Genomic DNA, 22,797 nt, shown 5'->3' with positions numbered 1-22,797 from the left:
ATGAATTGATGGATGAACAAATGATTAAACCAATGAATAAACTAATGAACAAACAAACAAACAAACAAACAAACAAACAACCAGCAATTGACTGAATTAAAACTGGGCCATTACAAACATTTAAGAAAACAACATAACGAAGAAGAAGAAGAAGAAGAAGAAGAAGAAGAGGAAGAAGAAGAAGAAGAAGAAGAAGAAGAAGAAGAAGAAGAAGAAGAAAAAGAAGAAGAAGAAGAAGAAGAAGAAACGGCTTCTAGCAAATCTCTGTGTCATGATAAATTTGTACTCTGGTAATCCCAGCAGCACCCATGAGCGATTTCATCAACACTTACAGAAAAGCTGACTGTGAGGCAAAGCCACTGCAACATGGCAGAAACCCGAAAACCTGCACCTTCTACAAATGAGAAGGAGAAGAGAGAGAGAGAGGAAGAGCATGTGAAAGTAAAAGAGACTGTTTTAGATTTAGAGCTGTGACTCATTTTGTATCTAACAGAGAGCGAGACAGAGCACTCTACACTCCATCTTACACACATAAATCAAGGGCCCGTTTAAGCCAATTTACATTAGCCAGACAAACCCTTCCTACCCCAGGCTTCAGTGGCCAGAATCTGTTAAACAAGCACAGCGAGACTATTCAACAAGTTCACACTGGAGAATACAAGTCAGAGATTTCATCATACAGACAAAAACATGAAAATGTGCCTGTTAGTTTCTTGCCTACAGTTAAACTGAATCAGCAAGACCTAAGACCTGGGAATTTTTGAACAGCATGTTTTGAAATTTATTTACGTAAAATGCAGTTTTCACAAGAATTTCTGATTTGCATAATGTATTGGTTTAGTTTCCTTCATTCATTCTTACAGCATATCAGTGTATATTTAAACAGAGAAAGAATAATTAAATCAACGTGCACCCAAACATCAGTCTCATCTAAAATATGGTATTAAGGAAACAGTAAAATGCCCATGAAATGGAAGCAATCCCCACTACCAGGTTTATAGTGATTTATAAATGTTGGAAAAGCTTTTAATTTCACAAACCAAAAAAGCTTGGCAGAGCTTTTACTAGGTTAAGCATCATGACATTGTTAATGTGTTAAAGAGATGGTTTACCCAAAATCAACCCATTTACTCATCCTCTTGTCTACTGATTCCAAAACGTTGCAAGTTTTACTTTATTTTATCATTCATCAGCGTTTGCCACAGTGGGATGAACCACCAACTTATTCAGCATATGTTTTACACAGTGGATGCCCTTCCAACTGCAACTCAGTACTGGGAAACACCCATACACACTCATTCACCCACAAATACTACGGCTAATTTTAGTTTATTTAATTCACATATATTGGTCGTGTTTGGGGTGATGCAGTGGCACAGTAGATAGTGCTGTCACCTCACAGCAAGAATGTTGCTGGTTCGAGCCTCGGCTAGGTCAGTTGGCGTTTCATTGTGAAGTTTGCATGTTCTCCTTGCGTTCGCGTGGGTTTCCTGCGGGTGCTCCGGTTTCCCCCACTGTCCAAAGACATGTGGTGCAGGTGAATTGGGTAGGCTAAATTGTCCGTAGTGTATGAGTGTGAATGAGTGTTTGTGGATGTTTCCCAGAGATGGGTTGCGGCCGGAAGGGCATACGCTGCGTAAAAGTATGCTGGATAAGTTAGTGGTTATTCTGCTGTGGTGACCCCGAATTAATAAAGGGACTAAGCCAAAAAGAAAATAAATTTATTAATGGTCGTGTTTGGACTGTGGGGGAAACCGGAGCACCCGGAGGAAACCCATGCCCACACAGGAGAACATGCAAACTCCACTCAGAAACGCCAACTGACCTAGCCGAGGCTCAAACCAGCGACCTTCTTGCTGTGGAGTAACAGTGCAAACCACTAAGCCTATATGTTTTTCTATTTTTTTTTCTTTCTTTTCTTTTCTTTTTTTTCTTTTATTGAACACAATAGAAATTATTTTGAAGAACGTTTAATGCTAGTAACTACTGTACACTTATCACAGTGGGTAAACTAAGAACTATGGAAGTCAAGGGCTACCAGTTCCCAAGAATCATCAAGATTTTAATTTGACATACAACTTTATAAAACAGATTTAAACATATTAACTAAATTGTAAACATGAACATATATGGACATTTGTTTTTCCATTGGTTGTAAAATTCCATTATATCAGCCCAATGCAAAATGTAATGAATGGTTGAAGGTTAAATGCATGTAAGCCTTTTAACGCTTCTGAAGGAATTGTTAATCATTAGAATTTATTTATATTTGTTTTCAACTTGAAATTTAATCTGACACCAATTTTAAGTAACCGTGAAATTTAGACTGTATTTCTAATCAAGAATTAGTTACATTTGTCGATCATGACTCAATTTTGAGATTTGATTTATATCTGTTCTCATACTCTTCACTTATAGGTTCCAATGCACAGGGATTTCCCACCCCAGGGTTTACATCTTTCTCTCGGACAGAATCTCGACATTCTGAATCTAGTCTGAAGATGCAGGGTTTACTAATACCAAATTGGTTGCCTCCTGCTCACTTGTACTGAAAGACTTGTTAATTTAGTAATGTCCATACAACATGCTAAATCAGCAATAACCAGAAATTTAATAGTCTTCGAGCTGAAGTGCCGACTGCTCCAAACAGTCTCGTGCCATTTGTTTGAATATCATGTACACAGATCAATGTAGCACCAGCCTCTACATAATCTACTAGATGTAAAAGATTTCAGAATACATCAAAAAGGTTAAAATTTATTTGATGAAAGTAAGATGAAAGTGTATCATGCCAATTACAGAATCAAACAATAAAATCCAATTGAAACGTAAATGCACAGCATCAATTGCTCAAAGATAAAACTAAGAGTATAGATGAAAATCCAAATTATACATAGTGTTGAGCTTGAGAGCTCTTCTCTACGGGCCAATCTGAGTACAAATTTTTGACACCAAAACATTTTGTCTCTCTCTTTAAATACCCCATGAGAGTAATGAATGGTTATATTGTCAAAGTTAACCAGTGACTTAAATATTTACTCATCTGTTCGGATTTAATCCAAACATATCAAAGATAATGAACAAAACCTTGTTACACCTGAGTCACAACTCACAGTATTTATCAATACCTGGGGGGCAGGAAAGTTTAGGAAAGAGGGCAAAGTCTACCCCGGGCCCTTTTCCTCAGATTTAAGAGTTTTTTTGTTGTTTTATTACAGGACACTTTTTAATTCAGAGTAAAATATGTTAGAATTTTGATGAATGAGTAAATGACTCGATTTTGGGTGAACTCTAGTAGCAAAATGTAGAAGAAAGGAAAATAAATAAAAGAAAAGAAAAGAAAAGAAAATAAAATAAAAAAAAGACATTGCACAGGCAGTACAAGACCTTACAAATAGGGCATTTCTATGGACAATGTGTTCCCTGTGCTTATCCTGTATGAGCGAGATTCTCATGTCTGCATTTTTTCTCTTCACACATTCCATCGCCTGGGGACATACACACACACATGCAAACACACACAAATATGCACACGTTAAAGGGCTAAAGCTCTTACTTCTCTCTCTTCTATAAATGTCTTACTTTTTCTTCTTCTTCCCTAGCGCTGCATCTATTCATGATTCCTCTTTTTCCTTCTCCTCCTCCCATTGCCTCTTCCCCTCCTTCTCCCCCTGGGCTTCTGATAGGATTATGATCCTGAACCACATGGATGTATTTCAAGCTCAACACTACTGAAACTAACTGTTGAGTGTATCGGTTGTGCTTTCACACCAGTGTTCCTGGTGATGTCAAAACCACTAAGACTAGTAACAAGCACTGTGGCCACAGGCTTATCACTAGGCCTCAGCTGTAAAAAAGAAAGAAAGAAAGAAAGAAAGAAAGAAAGAAAGAAAGAAAGAAAGAAAGAAAGAAAGAAAGAGAAAAAATGATTTTGCATGTTAACCAACGTTGTGGAAACCAGTAACTTGCATATTTGAACATAACTGGAAACAGCATATCTTGTTCTTGTTATGTATTATTCTGAGCAAATCTGCATAATTTTGTGAGCAATTTCATTAGCTGTCAGCTTTTGGGGAGAAAATGACAAAAAATAGATCACTGCACAATGCTACTGTCCGTTTTAATTGTTTCACATAGTAATTTTTTAATGTATTTATTAATAATAATAATAATAATAATAATAATAATAATAATAATAATAATTAAAGCTGCAAGCAGCGATGAAAGGGACCTCGCACCCGGGCTCACCGCCGCCCGGTGACCTTACGATGACAGAGAACAGTGAATAATAATTATTTAAGCCGATATATAAAAAAAAATCTAAGAAAATTACAGATTTATGCCAAACTTCCTCCTGTCAGCAGGTGGCGCTATAACTGTGACTTAAGATTGGCATGTAGATGTCTTCCGGAGAGGAATCTTATCAACCATGTGAAGTTTCAGGCACATGGGACATTGTGTGGCTGACTTATAAGCCAAACTACCTTCTGCCAGCAGGTGGCGTTATGACTGACTCAATATTGTTATGTGGATGTGTTCAGGAGCGGACTTTTATCAACCATGTGAAGTTTCAGGCAGATCAGAGATTGTGTGGAGATTGTGTTTTAAGACAAACTACATTCTGCCAGCAGGTGGCGCTATGACTGACTCAGTATTGTTATGTAGATGTGTTCAGGAGAGGACTTTTATCAATCATGTGAAGTTTCAGGCAGATCAGACATTGTGTGGTTGAGTTATAAGAAATTCCTGTTCCATGGCGAAGCGTTGAGGTTTGTCATGCCACCACAGACACGCCCCTCTGCAAAAACTCTAGATCTTTACAATATATCATCGCTAGAGCTTTCAGATGACACCACTCTATTTTGGTGCTGATACGGGAAAGTTTGTGGGAGGAGTTTGTTACAGTGTCAAACATGTCGTTTCCTGTGGCCAGCAGGTGGCGCTATAACTGTAACTGGATATCGGCACGTAAACCTGATCAGGTCAGGACTTTTATTAAATGTGTGAATTTTGAGGCAGATCTGATAATGCATGCCAGAGTTATAAAGACTTCCTGTTTTGTGGCGAATCATCAAAGTTTGCGAGGCCGCCACGGACACGCCCATCGATGAAAACTCTAAAGCTTCGCAATTTAACATCACCAAGGCTTTAAGATGACAAAACCCAATTTTGGTGTTTATCAGATAAAATCCCTAGGAGGAGTTCGTTAAAATACAACGTCTGAAAATGGCAAAAGCGCCACTTTTTCGCCTCAGGAAGTTTAAAATATCCGACTTCCTGTTGGGTTTGAGATATGGCTCCAAGAGACTTTTTCGTATGTTTTGCCATGTTTGAGGTGTGTGCCAATTTTTGTGCATGTGCGTGATTCGTAGATCGGGGGCTCGTCCGTTTAATTTTTCTAGGTGGCGCTGTCGAGTCATTTTGCCACGCCCACTTCAATATTGTTGTGTGGATGTGTTCAAGAGATGACGTTTATCAACCATGTGAAGTTTCAGGCTGATCGGACATTGTGTGGTTGTGTTATAAGGACTTCCTGTTCCATGGCGAAGCGTTGAGGTTTGTCATACCGCCATGGACACGCCCCTCTGCGAAAACTCTAGATCTTCACAATATATCATCGCTAGAGCTTTCAGATAACACCACTCAATTTTGGTGTTGATACGATAAAATTTGTGGGAGGAGTTTGTAACTCCGTAAATCATGTCATTTCCTGTGACCAGCAGGTGGCGCTATAACTGTATCTGGATATTGGCATGTAAACGTGTTCAGGTCAGGACGCTTATCAAGCGTGTGAATTTTGAGGCAGATCGGATAATGCATGCCTGAGTTATAACGACTTCCTCTTTTGTGGCGAATCGTCAAAGTTTGCGAGGCCGCCACGGACACGCCCATCGATGAAAACTCTAAAGCTTCGCAATTTAACATCGCCAAGGCCTTTAGATGACAAAACCCAATTTTGGTGTCGATCGGATAAAATCCCTAGGAGGAGTTCGTTAAAATACAACGCCTGGAAACGCCACTTTTTCGCCGCAGGAAGTTAAAAATATCCGACTTCCTGTTGGGTTTGAGATATGGCTCCAAGAGACTTTTTCGTATGTTTTGGCATGTTTGAGGTGTGTGCTAATTTTCGTGCATGTGCGTGATTCGTGGATCGGGGGCTCGTCCGTTTAATTTTTCTAGGTGGCGCTGTCGAGTCATTTTGCCACGCCCACTTCCGAAGCCCATAACAAACGTACATTTTCGCCACTTCTGAGGCGTGTGCAAAGTTGCGTGAGTTTTCGGGCATGTTTAGCCCCTCAAAACCGCGATTCATTCCGCGGAAGAAGAAGAAGAAGAAGAAGAAGAATTAAAGCTGCAAGCAGCGATGATAGGGACCTCGCACCCGGGCTCACCGCCGCTCGGTGGCCTCAGGATGACAGAGAACAGCGAACAGTAATAATTTAAGCCGATATATTTAAAAAATCTGAGAAAATAACAGATTTATGCCAAATTTCCTCCTGTCAGCAGGTGGCGCTATAACTATGATTCACGATTGGCATGTAGATGTCTTCAGGAGAGGAAACTTATCAACCATGTAAAGTTTCAGGCAGATCGGACATTGTTTGGCTGAGTTATAAGCCAAACTGCCTTTTGTCAGCAGGTGGCGCTATGACAGACTCAATGTTGTTATGTAGATGTGTTCAGGAGAGGACTTTTATCAAACTTGTGAAGTTTCAGCCAGATCTGACTTTGTGTGGTTGAGTTATACTGCAAACTACCATCTGTCAGCAGGTGGCGCTATAACTGTGACTTAAGATTGGCATGTAGATGTCTTCCGGAGAGGAATCTTATCAACCATGTGAAGTTTCAGGCAGATCGGACATTGTGTGGCCGAGTTACAAGCCAAACTACCTTCTGCCAGCAGGTGGCGCTATGACTGACTCAATATTGTTATGTGGATGTGTTCAGGAGAGGACTTTTATCAATCATGTGAAGTTTCAGGCAGATCAGACATTGTGTGGTTGAGTTATAAGGAATTCCTGTTCCATGGCGAAGCGTTGAGGTTTGTCATGCCGCCACGGACACGCCCCTCTGCAAAAACTCTAGATCTTCACAATATATCATCGCTAGAGCTTTCAGATGACACCACTCTATTTTGGTGCTGATACGGGAAAGTTTGTGGGAGGAGTTTGTTAGAGTGTCAAACATGTCATTTCCTGTGGCCAGCAGGTGGCGCTATAGCTGTAACTGGATATCGGCACGTAAACCTGATCAGGTCAGCACTGTTATTAAATGTGTGAATTTTGAGGCAGATCGAATATTGCATGCTTGAGTTATAAAGACTTCCTGTTTTGTGGCGAATCATCAAAGTTTGCGAGGCTGCCACGGACACGCCCATCGATGAAAACTCTAAAGCTTCGCAATTTAACATCACCAAGGCTTTAAGATGACAAAACCCAATTTTAGTGTTTATCAGATAAAATCCCTAGGAGGAGTTCGTTAAAATACAACGCCTGGAAATGGCAAAAACGCCACTTTTTCGCCACAGGAAGTTAAAAATATCCGACTTCCTGTTGGGTTTGAGATATGGCTCCAACAGACTTTTTCGTATATTTTGCCATGTTTGAGGTGTGTGCCAATTTTTGTGCATGTGCGTGATTCGTAGATCGGGGGCTCGTCCGTTTAATTTTTCTAGGTGGCGCTGTCGAGTCATTTTGCCACGCCCACTTCAATATTGTTATGTGGATGTGTTCAGGAGAGGGCTTTTATCAACCATGTGAAGTTTCAGGCAGATCGGACATTGTGTAGTTGTGTTAAAAAGACTTCCTGTTCCATGGCGAAGCGTTGAGGTTTGTCATGCCGCCACGGACACGCCCCTCTGCGAAAACTCTAGATCTTCACAATATAACATCGCTAGAGCTTTCAGATAACACCACTCTATTTTGGTGCTGATATGATCAAATTTGTGGGAGGAGTTTATAACTCCGTAAATCATGTCATTTCCTGTGGCCAGCAGGTGGCGCTATAACTGTATCTGGATATTGGCATGTAAACGTGTTCAGGTCACGACGCTTATCAAACGTGTGAATTTTGAGGCAGATCGGATAATGCATGCCTGAGTTATAACGACTTCCTGTTTTGTGGCGAATCGTCAAAGTTTGCGAGGCCGCCACGGACACGCCCATCGATGAAAACTCTAAAGCTTCGCAATTTAACATCGCCAATGCCTTTAGATGATATAACCCAATTTTGGTGTCGATCGGATAAAATCCCTTGGAGGAGTTCGTTAAAATACAACGCCTGGAAATGGCAAAAACGCCACTTTTTCGCCGCAGGAAGTCAAAAATATCCGACTTCCTGTTGGGTTTGAGATATGGCTCCAAGAGACTTTTTCGTATGTTTTGGCGTGTTTGAGGTGTGTGCCAATTTTCATGCATGTGCGTGATTCGTATATCGGGGGCTCGTCCGTTTAATTTTTCTAGGTGGCGCTGTCGAGTCATTTTGCCACGCCCACTTCCAAAGCCCATAACAAACGTAAATTTTCGCCACTTCTGAGGCGTGTGCAAAGTTGCGTGAGTTTTCGGGCATGTTTAGCCCCTCAAAACCGCGATTCATTCCGCGGAAGAAGAAGAAGAAGAAGAAGAAGAATAATAATTAAAGCTGCAAGCAGCGATGATAGGGACCTCGCACCCGGGCTCACCGCCGCCCGGTGGTCTCAGGATGACAGAGAACAGCGAACAGTAATAATTTAAGCCGATATATTTAAAAAATCTGAGAAAATCACCGATTTATGTCAAACCTCCTCCTCTCAGCAGGTGGCGCTATGACTGTGACTCAAGATTGGCATGTAGATGTCACCAGGAGAGGAATCTTATCAACCATGTGAAGTTTCAGGCAGATCGAACATTGTTTAGCTGAGTTATAAGCCAAACTGCCTTTTGTCAGCAGGTGGCGCTACGACAGACTCAACGTTGTTATGTAGATGTGTTCAGGAGAGGACTTTTATCAACCATGTGAACTTTCAGGCAGATCGGACTTTGTGTGGTTGAGTTATAATGCAAACTACCATCTGCCAGCAGGTGGCGCTATAACTGTGACTTAAGATTGGCATGTAGATGCCTTCAGTAATGGAATTTAATCAACCATGTGAAGTTTCAGGCAGATCGGATGTTGTTTGGCTGAGTTATAAGCCTATCTACCTTCTGCCAGCAGGTGGCGTTATGACTGACTCATTACTGTTTTGGGGATGTGTTCAGAAGAGGACGTTTATGAGCCATGTGAAGTTTCAGGCTGATCTGATTTTGTGTGGTTGAGATATAAGGACTTCCTGTTCCACGGCGAAGTGTTGAGGTTTGTCATGCCGCCACGGACACGCCCCTCTGCGAAAACTCTAGATCTTGACAATATATCATCACTTAAGCTTTCAGATAACAACCCACCAAACTTGGTGCTGATACAAAAAAAATAGTGGGAGGAGTTTATTACTCTGTAAATCATGACATTTCCTGTGGCCAGCAGGTGGCGCTGTAACTGTATTTGGATATCGGCATGTAAACGTGTTCTGGTCTGGACTCTTATTAAACATGTGAATTTTGAGGCAGATCGGATAATGCATGCCTAAGTTATAATGACTTCCAGTTTTGTGGCGAATCGTCAAAGTTTGCGGGGCCGCCACGGACACGCCCATCGACAAAAACTATAAAGCTCCGCAATTTAACATCGCCAAGGCCTTTAGATGACAAAACCCAATTTTGGTGTCGATAGCATAAAATCCCTAGGAGGAGTTCGTTAAAATACAACGCCTGAAAATGGCAAAAATGCCACTTATTTGCAGCAGGAAGTTAAAAATATCCGACTTCCTGTTGGGTTTGAGATATAGCTCCAAGAGACTTTTTCGTATGTTTTGGCGTGTTTGAGGTGTGTGCCAATTTTCGCGCATGTGCGTGATTCGTAGATCAGGGGCTCGTCCGTTTAATTTTTCTAGGTGGCGCTGTCGAGTCATTTTGCCACGCCCACTTCAATATTGTTATGTAGATGTGTTCAAGAGATGACGTATATCAACCATATGAAGTTTCAGGCTGATCAGACTTTGTGTGGTTGAGTTATGAGGACTTCCTGTTCCATGGCGAAGCGTTGAGGTTTGTCATGCCGCCACGGACACGCCCCTCTGCAAAAACTCTAGATCTTTACAATATATCACCGATAGAGCTTTCAGATGACACCACTCAAATTTGGTGCTGATACGAAAAAATTTGTGGGAGGAGTTTGTTACAGGGTAAAACATGTCATTTCCTGTGGCCAGCAGGTGGTGCTATAACTGTAACTGGATATTGACATGTAAACATGTTCAGGTCAGGACTGTTATTAAAGGTGTGAATTTTGAGGCAGATCGGATAATGCATGCCTGAGTTATAACGACTTCCTGTTTTGTGGCGAATCGTCAAAGTTTGCGAGGCCGCCACGGACACGCCCATCGACGAAAACTCTAAAGCTTCGCAATTTAACATCGCCAAGGCCTTTAGATGATAAAACCCAATTTTGGTGTCGATCGGATAAAATCCCTAGGAGGAGTTCGTTAAAATACAACGCCTGGAAATGGCAAAAACGCCACTTTTTCGCCGCAGGAAGTCAAAAATATCCGACTTCCTGTTGGGTTTGAGATATGGCTCCAAGAGACTTTTTCGTATGTTTTGGCGTGTTTGAGGTGTGTGCCAATTTTCGTGCATGTGCGTGATTCGTGTATCGGGGGCTTGTCCGTTTAATTTTTCTAGGTGGCGCTGTCGAGTCATTTTGCCACGCCCACTTCCGAGACCCATATCAACCTGCTATTTACACCGCGATTGGTGTGTGTGCAAAATTTCATGAGTTTTCGGGCATGTTTAGACCCTCAAAAGTGCCCCGATAGGGGGCGTAATAATAATAATAATAATTAAAGCTGCAAGCAGCGATGATAGGGACCTCGCACCCGGGCTCACCGCCACCCGGTGGCCTCAGGATGACAGAGAACAGCGAACAGTAATAATTTAAGCCAATATGTTTAAAAAATCGGAGAAAATCACCGATTTATGCCAAACCTCCTCCTCTCAGCAGGTGGCGCTATGACTGTGACTCAAGATTGGCATATAGATGTCACCAGGAGAGGAATCTTATCAACCATGTGAAGTTTCAGGCAGATCGAACATTGTTTAGCTGAGTTTTAAGCCAAACTGCCTTTTGTCAGCAGGTGGCGCTACGACAGACTCAATGTTGTTATGTAGATGTGTTCAGGAGAGGACTTTTATCAACCATGTGAACTTTCAGGCAGATCGGACTTTGTGTGGTTGAGTTATAATGCAAACTACCATCTGCCAGCAGGTGTCGCTATAACTGTGACTTAAGATTGGCATGTAGATGCCTTCAGTAATGGAATTTAATCAACCATGTGAAGTTTCAGGCAGATCGGATGTTGTTTGGCTGAGGTATAAGCCTATCTACCTTCTGCCAGCAGGTGGCGTTATGACTGACTCATTACTGTTTTGGGGATGTGTTCAGAAGAGGCCTTTTATGAGCCATGTGAAGTTTCAGGCTGATCTGACTTTGTGTGGTTGAGATATAAGGACTTCCTGTTCCACGGCGAAGTGTTGAGGTTTGTCATGCCGCCATGGACACGCCCCTCTGCAAAAACTCTAGATCTTGACAATATATCATCACTTAAGCTTTCAGATAACAACCCACCAAACTTGGTGCTGATACAAAAAAAAATAGTGGGAGGAGTTTGATACTCTGTAAATCATGACATTTCCTGTGGCCAGCAGGTGGCGCTATAACTGTATCTGGATATTGGCATGTAAACGTGTTCTGGTCAGGACTCTTATTAAACATGTGAATTTTGAGGCAGATCGTATAATGCATGCCTAAGTTATAATGACTTCCGGTTTTGTGGCGAATCGTCAAAGTTTGCGGGGCCGCCACGGACACGCCCATTGACAAAAACTATAAAGCTTCGCAATTTAACATCGCCAAGGCCTTTAGATGACAAAACCCAATTTTGGTGTCGATAGCATAAAATCCCTAGGAGGAGTTCGTTAAGATACAACGCCTGGAAATGGCAAAAATGCCACTTATTTGCAGCAGGAAGTTAAAAATATCCGACTTCCTGTTGGGTTTGAGATATGGCTCCAAGAGACTTTTTCGTTTGTTTTGGCGTGTTTGAGGTGTGTGCCAATTTTCGCGCATGTGCGTGATTCGTAGATCAGGGGCTCGTCCGTTTAATTTTTCTAGGTGGCGCTGTCGAGTCATTTTGCCACGCCCACTTCAATATTGTTATGTGGATGTGTTCAAGAGATGACGTATATCAACCATATGAAGTTTCAGGCAGATCAGACTTTGTGTGGTTGAGTTATGAGGACTTCCTGTTCCTTGGCGAAGCGATGAGGTTTGTCATGCCGCCACGGACACGCCCCTCTGCGAAAACTCTAGATCTTTACAATATATCACCGATAGAGCTTTCAGATGACACCACTCTAATTTGGTGCTGATACCATAAAATTTGTGGGAGGAGTTTGTTACAGTGTAAAACATGTCATTTCCTGTGGCCAGTAGGTGGCGCTATTTCTGTATCTGGATATTGGCATGTAAACGTGTTCAGGTCAGGACTCTTATCAAACGTATGAATTTTGAGGCAGATCGGGTAATGCATGCCTGAGTTATAACGACTTCCTGTTTTGTGGCGAATCGTCAAAGTTTGCGAGGCCGCCACGGACACGCCCATCGACAAAAACTCTAAAGCTTCGCAATTTAACATCGCCAAGGCCTTTAGATGACAAAACCCAATTTTGGTGTCGATCGGATAAAATCCCTAGGAGGAGTTCGTTAAAATACAACGCCTGGAAATGGCAAAAACGCCACTTTTTCGCGGCAGGAAGTCAAAAATATCCGACTTCCTGTTGGGTTTGATATATGGCTCCAAGAGACTTTTTCGTATGTTTTGGCATGTTTGAGGTGTGTGCCATTTTTCGTGCATGTGCGTGATTCGTAGATCGGGGGCTCGTCCGTTAAATTTTTCTAGGTGGCGCTGTCGAGTCATTTTGCCACACCCACTACCGAGACCCATAATAAACGTAAATTTTCGCCACTTCTGAGGCGTGTGCAAAGTTCAGTGAGTTTTCGGGCATGTTTAGCCCCTCAAAATCGCGATTCATTCCGGAGGAGAATAATAATAATAATAATAATAATAATAATAATAATAAACGGAGCAATTCCAATAGGGCCTACGCACCGTTTCGGTGCTCGGTCCCTAATTAAAGCTGCAAGCAGCGATGATAGGGACCTCGCACCCGGGCTCACCGCCGCCCGGTGACCTTACGATGACAGAGAACAGCGAACAATATTAATTTAAGCCAATATATAAAAAAAATCTAAGAAAATCACCGATTTATGCCAAACTTCCTCCTGTCAGCAGGTGGCGCTATAACTGTGACTTAAGATTGGCATGTAGATGTCTTCCGGAGAGGAATCTTGTCAACCATGTGAAGTTTTAGGCAGATAAGACATTGTGTGGCTGAGTTATAAGCCAAACTACCTTCTGCCAGCAGGTGGCGTTATGACTGACTCAGTATTGTTATGTGGATGTGTTCAGGAGCGGACTTTTATCAACCATGTGAAGTTTCAGGTAGATCAGAGATTGTGTGGAGATTGTGTTTTAAGACAAACTACATTCTGCCAGCAGGTGGCGCTATGAAAGACTCAATATTATTATGTATATGTGTTTAGGAGAGGACTTTCATCAACCATGTGACATTTTAGGCAGATCTGACATTGTGTGGCCGAGTTACAAGCCAAAATTCCTTCTGCCAGTAGGTGGCGCTATGACTCTGACTCAATATTGTTATGTGGATGTGTTCAAGAGATGATGTTTATCAACCATGTGAAGTTTCAGGCAGATCAGACATTGTGTGGTTGAGTTATAAGCATTTCCTGTTCCATGGCGAAGCGTTGAGGTTTGTCATGCCACCACAGACACGCCCCTCTGCAAAAACTCTAGATCTTCACAATATATCATCGCTAGAGCTTTCAGATGACACCACTCTATTTTGGTGCTGATACGGGAAAGTTTGTGGGAGAAGCTTGTTACAGTGTCAAACATGTCATTTCCTGTGGCCAGCAGGTGGCGCTATAACTCTAACTGGATATCGGCACGTAAACCTGTTCAGGTCAGGAATGTTAATAAATGTGTGAATTTTGAGGCAGATTCAATATTGCATGCCAGAGTTATAAAGACTTCCTGTTTTGTGGCGAATCATCAAAGTTTGCGAGGCCGCCACGGACACACCCATCTATGAAAACTCTAAAGCTTCGCAATGTATCATCACCAAGGCTTTAAGATGACAAAACCCATATTTGGTGTTGATTGGATAAAATCCCTAGGAGGAGTTCGTTAAAATACAACGCCTGGAAATGGCAAAAATGCAACTTTTTTGCCGCAGGAAGTTAATAATATCTGACTTCCTGTTGGGTTTGAGATATGGCTCCAAGAGACTTTTTCGTATGTTTTGGCATGTTTGAGGTGTGTGCCAATTTTCGTGCATGTGCGTGATTCGTAGCTCGGGGGCTCGTCCGTTTAATTTTTCTAGGTGGCGCTGTCGAGTCATTTTGTCACGCCCACTTCAATATTGTTATGTGGATGTGTTCAAGAGATGATGTTTATCAACCATGTGAAGTTTCAGGCAGATCGGACATTGTGTGGTTGAGTTATAAGGACTTCCTGTTCCATGGCGAAGCATTGAGGTTTGTCATACCGCCACGGACACGCCCCTCTGCGAAAACTCTAGATCTTCACAATATATCATTGCTAGAGCTTTCAGATAACACCACCCAATTTTGGTGCTGATACGAAAAAATTTGTGGGAGGAGTTTATTACTCCGTAAATCATGTCATTTCCTGTGGCCAGCAGGTGGCACTGTAACTGTATCTGGAAATTGGCATGTAAACGTGTTCAGGTCAGGACGCTTATCAAGCGTGTGAATTTTGAGGCAGATCTGATAATGCATGCCTGAGTTATAACGACTTCCTGTTTTGTGGCGAATCGTCAAAGTTTGCGAGGGCGCCATGGACACGCCCATCGACGAAAACTCTAAAGCTTCGCAATTTAACATCGCCAAGGCCTTTAGATGACAAAACTTAATTTTGGTGTCGATCGGATAAAATCCCTAGGAGGAGTTCGTTAAAATACAACGCCTGGAAATGGCAAAAACGCTACTTTTTCACCGCAGGAAGTTAAAAATATCCGACTTCCTGTTGGGTTTGAGATATGGCTCCAAGAGACTTTTTCGTATGATTTGGCATGTTTGAGGTGTGTGCCAATTTTCGTGCATGTGCGTGATTCGTGTATCGGGGGCTCGTCCGTTTAATTTTTCTAGGTGGCGCTGTCGAGCCATTTTGCCACGCCCACTTCCGAGACCCATATCAACCTGCTATTTACACCGCGTTTGGTGTGTGTGCAAATTTTCATGAGTTTTCGGGCATGTTTAGACCCTCAAAAGTGCCCCGATAGGGGGCGGAATAATAATAATAATAATAAAAAACGGAGCAATTCCAATAGGGCCTACGCACCGTTTCGGTGCTCGGTCCCTAATAAAAAACGGAGCAATTCCAATAGGGCCTACGCACCGTTTCGGTGCTCGGTCCCTAATTAAAGCTGCAAGCAGCGATGATAGGGACCTCGCACCCGGGCTCACCGCCGCCCGGTGACCTTACGATGACAGAGAACCGCGAACAATAATAATTTAAGCCAATATATAAAAAAAGATCTAAGAAAATCACAGATTTATGTCCAACTTCCTCCTGTCAGCAGGTGGCGCTATAACTATGACTTAAGATTGGCGTGTAGATGTCTTCCGGAGAGGAATCTTATCAACCATGTGAAGTTTCAGGCACATGGGACATTTTGTGGCTGAGTTATAAGCCAAACTACCTTCTGCCAGCAGGTGGCGTTATGACTGACTCAATATTGTTATGTGGATGTGTTCAGGAGCGGACTTTTATCAACCATGTGAAGTTTCAGGCAGATCAGAGATTGTGTGGAGATTGTGTTTTAAGACAAACTACATTCTGCCAGCAGGTGGCGCTATGAAAGACTTAATATTATTATGTAGATGTGTTTAGGAGAGGACTTTCATCAACCATGTGACATTTTAGGCAGATCTGACATTGTGTGGCCGACTTACAAGCCAAAATTTCTTCTGCCAGCAGGTGGCGCTATGACTCTGACTCAATATTATTATCTAGATGTGCTCAAGAGAGGACTTTCATCAACCATGTGAAGTTTCAGGCAGATCGGACATTGTGTGGCCGAGTTACAAGCCAAACTACCTTCTGCCAGCAGGTGGCGCTATGACTGACTCAATATTGTTATGTAGATGTGTTCAGGAGAGGACTTTTATCAATCATGTGAAGTTTCAGGCAGATCAGACATTGTGTGGTTGAGTTATAAGAAATTCCTGTTCCATGGCGAAGCGTTGAGGTTTGTCATGCCACCACAGACACGCCCCTTTGCAAAAACTCTAGATCTTTACAATATATCATCGCTAGAGCTTTCAGATGACACCACTCTATTTTGGTGCTGATACGGGAAAGTTTGTGGTAGGAGTTTGTTATAGTGTCAAACATGTCATTTCCTGTGGCCAGCAGGTGGCGCTATAACTGTAACTGGATATCGGCACGTAAACCTGATCAGGTCAGGACTGTTATTAAATGTGTGAATTTTGAGGCAGATCGAATATTGCATGCCAGAGTTATAAAGACTTCCTGTTTTGTGGCGAATCATCAAAGTTTGCGAGGCCGCCACAGACACGCCCATCGATGAAAACTCTAAAGCTTCGCAATTTAACATCACCAAGGCTTTAAGATGACAAAACCCAATTTTGGTGTTTATCAGATAAAATCCCTAGGAGGAGTTCGTTAAAATACAACGTCTGAAAATGGCAAAAGAGCCACTTTTTCGCCACAGGAAGTTAAAAATATCCGACTTCCTGTTGGGTTTGAGATATGGCTCCAAGAGACTTTTTCGTATGTTTTGCCATGTTTGAGGTGTGTGCCAATTTTTGTGCATGTGCGTGATTCGTAGATCGGGGGCTCGTCCGTTTAATTTTTCTAGGTGGCGCTGTCGAGTCATTTTGCCACGCCCACTTCAATATTGTTATGTGGATGTGTTCAGGAGATGACGTTTATCAACCATGTGAAGTTTCAGGCAGATCGGACATTGTGTGGTTGTGTTATAAGGACTTCCTGTTCCATGGCGAAGCGTTGAGGTTTGTCATGCCGCCACGGACACGCCCCTCTCCAAAAACTCTAGATCTTCACAATATATCATCGCTAGAGCTTTTAGATAACACCACTCAATTTTGGTGCTGATACGATCAAATTTGTGGGAGGAGTTTATAACTCCGTAAATCATGTCATTTCCTGTGGCCAGCAGGTGGCGCTGTAACTGTATCTGGATATTGGCATGTAAACGTGTTCAGGTCAGGACGCTTATTAAGCGTGTGAATTTTGAGGCAGATCAGATAATGCATGCCTGAGTTATAACGACTTCCTGTTTTGTGGCGAATCGTCAAAGTTTGCGAGGCCGCCTCGGACACGCCCATCGATGAAAACTCTAAAGCTTCGCAATTTAACATCGCCAAGGCCTTTAGATGACAAAACCCAATTTTGGTGTCGATCGGATAAAATCCCTTGGAGGAGTTCGTTAAAATACAACGCCTGGAAATGGCAAAAACGCCACTTTTTCGCCACAGGAAGTCAAAAATATCCGACTTCCTGTTGGGTTTGAGATATGGCTCCAAGAGACTTTTTCGTATGTTTTGGTGTGTTTGAGGTGTGTGCCAATTTTCATGCATGTGCGTGATTCGTATATCGGGGGCTCGTCCGTTTAATTTTTCTAGGTGGCGCTGTCGAGTCATTTTGCCATGCCCACTTCCGAAGCCCATAAAAAACGTAAATTTTCGCCACTTCTGAGGCGTGTGCAAAGTTGCGTGAGTTTTCGGGCATGTTTAGCCCCTCAAAATCGCGATTCATTGGAGAGAAGAATAATAATAATAATAATAAACGGAGCAATTCCAATAGGGCCTTGCACCGTTCGGTGCTCGGTCCCTAATAAACGGAGCAATTCCAATAGGGCCTACGCACCGTTTCGGTGCTCGGTCCCTAATAAACGGAGCAATTCCAATAGGGCCTACGCACCGTTTCGGTGCTCGGTCCCTAATAACTAGATTACTGAAGTCTGTTGAGACAAACTTTAAGGCTGGCTTGAGAAAGGCTGTTGGTAATCTAAACGATTTCCAACAGCCTTTCTCAAGCCAGCCTCAAAGTTAAGTTTAGTTTAAAATTGTTTGAAAAAGTATAGATAGACAGACAGACGGACGGACGGACGGACGGACGGACAGACAGACAGACAGACAGACAGACAGACAGATAGATAGATAGATAGATAGATAGATAGACTCATTTACATGTCTGTTAAAATCGTAATGTTTAGTATGCATTTCTACGATGTTCTGATGCTGAGGTATAGCTGCTGTTATGTGGTTGCTAGTCTGTTTTGTTGCTATGGAGTTGAATGACAGCTTAGACTGGTGAAGTATTAAAGCTTCTTGCCAGTATGAGCCATTTAAATCAACCCCCATATCTCTGTAATACTTCAGCATAGAGTTATCAATGTGGGCCTTTATACTGGCAGTCTAAGAGGCAGTTGCTATAGTGCAGTATCTGGTAGTTAGCGTGTGGCTAGAAAAGTTAAATCATCTGAGATTGGCTACTGGCTATACTGAGTTGAATGAGCTCAGCTTTAAGTCTGTAGGACAGTCTGATGGAAGGTTATAAGGTCACAATGTTTGATGCAATGTTAAGTCAATACAATGGAAGTCTATGGGACAGTTTCTAGGGTCCTGTAAGTGGTTGCTAGGGTGTGGCTAGAAAGTTGAAAGTTTGTCAGTTATTGGTAGTTTGGTAATCTGAGTTAAATGAGCCCTGCTAAAAGTCAGTATAAGCCAGCCTAGTAAGTTTAAAAAGGATTTCAACAGGTTGGCTCAGCCTATAATTAATATTATTAATAATAATAATAATAATAATAATAATAATAATAATAATAATAATAATAATAATAATCATCATCAAATTATTTAAATTACTTAAATTTGTTATTATTTTTTTAACCCATATACTCCTGTACTAGCACACAGAAGCACTTGTTTCCAAAGACCTTTGGGAATAGAAAGAATGGCTTCTAAAATACAGAGAGCACTCACTTCCTCATCTCATGCTGTCTCTCCCCCACAGTGTGTCCATCTTCATTTCCTACTTTCACTGCATCCCACTGCTTTGCAGATAAATAAGCACTTTCAGTCCCATCTGAAATGTATACTACCATTAATGTGGTTTGTAGGACTAAATTATTTAGTAGTACGGCTAAGTGTAGTGTGTTGGTTTAAAAATATCATTTCTGAGAACAGTAGACAACAGACAAAACTGATACCACTAATGCAGCCATTCTCTCTTCATTTAAGCTAGGGTAGAAACACTACGACTATTATAACATAGTGGAAATAAAATGGGGGGAGAAAATAAAAAAAAAGAAAAATACTGAAATTGAAATCAATCTTTATTTACAAAAAAACATAACAAAAATGTTTTGAAAACAAATGATGTTGGAAATGCTGCACTATTAACTGAGAACACACTTCATAAACTACATCTATATATAGTCTATATATAACACAACCAATTAGCACTCCTTTACCCTCAGCCAATTAGCAACTCACACAAGCAGCAATATAAAGCCACAGGTGCTGCACTTTCAAACAAGTAAAAAATAGACATTCAGAACTCCTTGTATCATTTTATATCTATTGTCATTTATTCATTCATTCATTTTTCTTGTCGGCTTAGTCCCTTTATTAATCCAGGGTCGCCACAGCGGAATGAACCGCCAACTTATCCAGCAGGTTTTTATGCAGCGGATGCCCTTCCAGCCACAACCCATCTCTGGGAAACATACACACACATTCACACCCACACTCATACACTACGGACAATTTAGCCAACCCAATTCACCTGTACCGCATGTCGCATGACTGTGGGGGAAACCGGAGCACCCGGAGGAAACGCAGGGAGAACATGCAAACTCCTCACAGAAACATCATCTGAGCCGAGGTTCTTGCTTTGAGGTGACAGCACTACCTACTGCGCCACTACGTCGCCTATTGTCATTCAGTTTTTTGCAAAAAGATTATCTGTTTTCAGAAAATTTGAAAAAAAAAAGAAGTACTTCAGAAGAATTTAAATACAACAGTTATGTCTGGTTTTGGAATCTGATTGGCTAATAGTCATGCAATGGTCCCTTAATAACAGCATTCATACAGCCTCTTCACCCCTGTGTATTATGACTCCCCTGTGTATAGTGACAACAGATCAATAAACTAACAACAATTTGTCAAATATTGCAGCTGTTGGACAACATAATGTACTTTTGAGGCTTCAGGTGACAATGTAGTTGCTTAGATTGCTACTATGCAGTTTATTTATAAGAACAATGCCTATTTCAATTCATAATTTGGTAGATAACTTGGTAGCGCATTCTCTGCCATCAACCTGTCATACTAAGCAAAGCAAAGACAGTTGATGTTCTGCCACAAGATGCACATTATAATACTCAGCATAAAATTCAAATCACAGCTGATCAAATCATTATAAAACAAGTAAGTGACATTCCAAGTCAATCTCCCTCTTTTGTATTTTTATTTTTTCATTCATTTTCTTATTGGCTTAGTCCCTTTATTAATCCTGGGTCGGCACACCGGAATAAACTGCCAACTTATCCAGCATGTTTTCATGCAGCGGATGCCCTTCCAGCCGCAACCCATTTCTGGGAAACATCCACACACACTCATTCACGACAATTTAGCCTACCCAATTCACCTGCACCGCATGTCTTTGTACTGTGGGGGAAACCGGAGCACCCGGAGGAAACCCACGCAAATGCAGGGAGAACATGCAAACTCCACACAGAAACGCCAACCCCAGCCGAGGCTCGAACCAGCAACATTCTTACTGTGAGGTGACAGCACTACCCACTGCACCACTGCGTTGGTGAAGTAGCAACTGTTTCTGATGTCAGCTGCAGGTTTGAATAAATGGTGGAAGAAAGTAGTTCCTCAAACAAAAGGATTTTTTGATTCTCTGTGTTTAGTTTACTGTTTTACACACACAATTATGTCGTCAAGCTGTTGTATAAACGCAATGTCATGCTCGTACCAGTGCGACATGACTGTATATTGTAACTGGTGGGGGGCACTAAGCCTGCAGCCTCGAGCCAACGCATGCCTCCCACCAGTGAAAGTACTATTTTTTATTTTTTATTTATTTATTTTTTTCGGCTAGATTTAAAGCAGTTTTAAAATTTTAGAACAATTTTATGGTCAATAATATTAGCTCTGTAAGCATTTTGTTTTCTGCACTTTGTACAATGACTTGCCTAATTAACCTAATTAGCCTAGTTAAGCTTTTTAATTGCACTTTAAGCTGAACACTATTATCTTATCTTACTATTATGTTCATCAAACAACTCTGTCACTAGTCTTGCTGTCAGTATTGGTGCATTAACATTCCAATGCATGGCCCCACCTTCAAGAAACAATGTTTGAACCACTGGCAGCACATGGTCCTCCAGAATGGTTCAGTAGTCCGTGGCAGTGATGTGCACATCTAGCACAAGTATTGGGTCTAGGGAATGCCATAATATTGCATGAGTGACCAAATATTTGGCTATAGCAACCATGTATATTGACTCTGGGGAGCTCCTGATCAACAGTTTTAGTGGAAACAGAGTTGTGGTGCACATTTAATTCTGCAATGAGTTGGTCAATGGTATAGTTTTAAGTTTTTGGGATATCATTTGGGTTAGCCCCGATATTGGTTTCAGACAGCTTCCTCTTGTGTCTACAATTACTCTTGTTGTATGTGGTTCATTCTTCTTTTCAGCATTCGGTGGTATGCTGACATGAGCTTAAATACTGTGGCTTCTGATACATCACAAAGACTTGGTCACAGCTGTGCCAGAGAGATGTGCACCAACAATGTGTCCTCTTTTGAACTGTGCTATTACTCTGCTAATGAAAATAATAAACCTCCACACTCTGCTCTTACTAGTGGAATGTTCAATTAATGAAAACAGGCCACCAGGCTGGTCAAATTCAGATATGGAAATGGGCCAGTGTTTCAGTTTCATTATTTAACCCCTATATGTTCACTATTGGTTTCTAATCCTATATTGACTCAAGCTATTTACCGAGGCTACATATATAAAGGACATAATATTACATAAAATTATATAATTCTTTCCACTCTGTACTCTGTTTTGTAAATTTGTATATTTTTTTTTCTCTTGCATTGAGATATTTGTATATATATATATATATATATATATATATATATATATATATATATATATATATATATATATATATATATATATATAATTATTAATATTATTATTATTAATGAGGATTATTTAATGTGATGAATAATTTTCTCTTTTTTTCTTTATTTATTTTTTTGTATAGTATAGGTCACTCAAATATGAACCATTTCTAAATTTCTAATAATTTATTCACTTCCATGTCATCCAAGATACTTTATTTCCTCTTATTTTTCGCTTTCACTTTTGTCTATGACAACACCCCATTTCCCCATATACCCTCCCAATCAAACCCATGACAAACCCCCTCCAACCACCCCTTGCGCTCTACACTTCCATCCGCTACACTAGCATATCTGCATCTGTA

The 22,797-nt window shown here is 41.4% G+C and overlaps 1 protein-coding gene across 2 annotated transcripts in view; it reads right to left on the bottom strand.

The window, feature by feature from the left end:
- LOC147843244 (uncharacterized) overlaps positions 1-22,797 on the bottom strand; it is a 1,033,179-nt gene that overhangs the window by 277,180 nt on the left and 733,202 nt on the right. The gene's annotated exons all lie outside the window — the stretch shown is intronic.

This window comes from Danio rerio, chromosome 7 (genome assembly GCF_052040795.2).
Source record: "Danio rerio strain M-AB ecotype USA chromosome 7, GRCz13ab, whole genome shotgun sequence".
Classification (NCBI taxonomy): Eukaryota; Metazoa; Chordata; class Actinopteri; order Cypriniformes; family Danionidae; genus Danio; species Danio rerio.
Note: the sequence above shows the minus strand (reverse complement) of the source record. Positions and strands in the feature narration are given on the sequence as shown.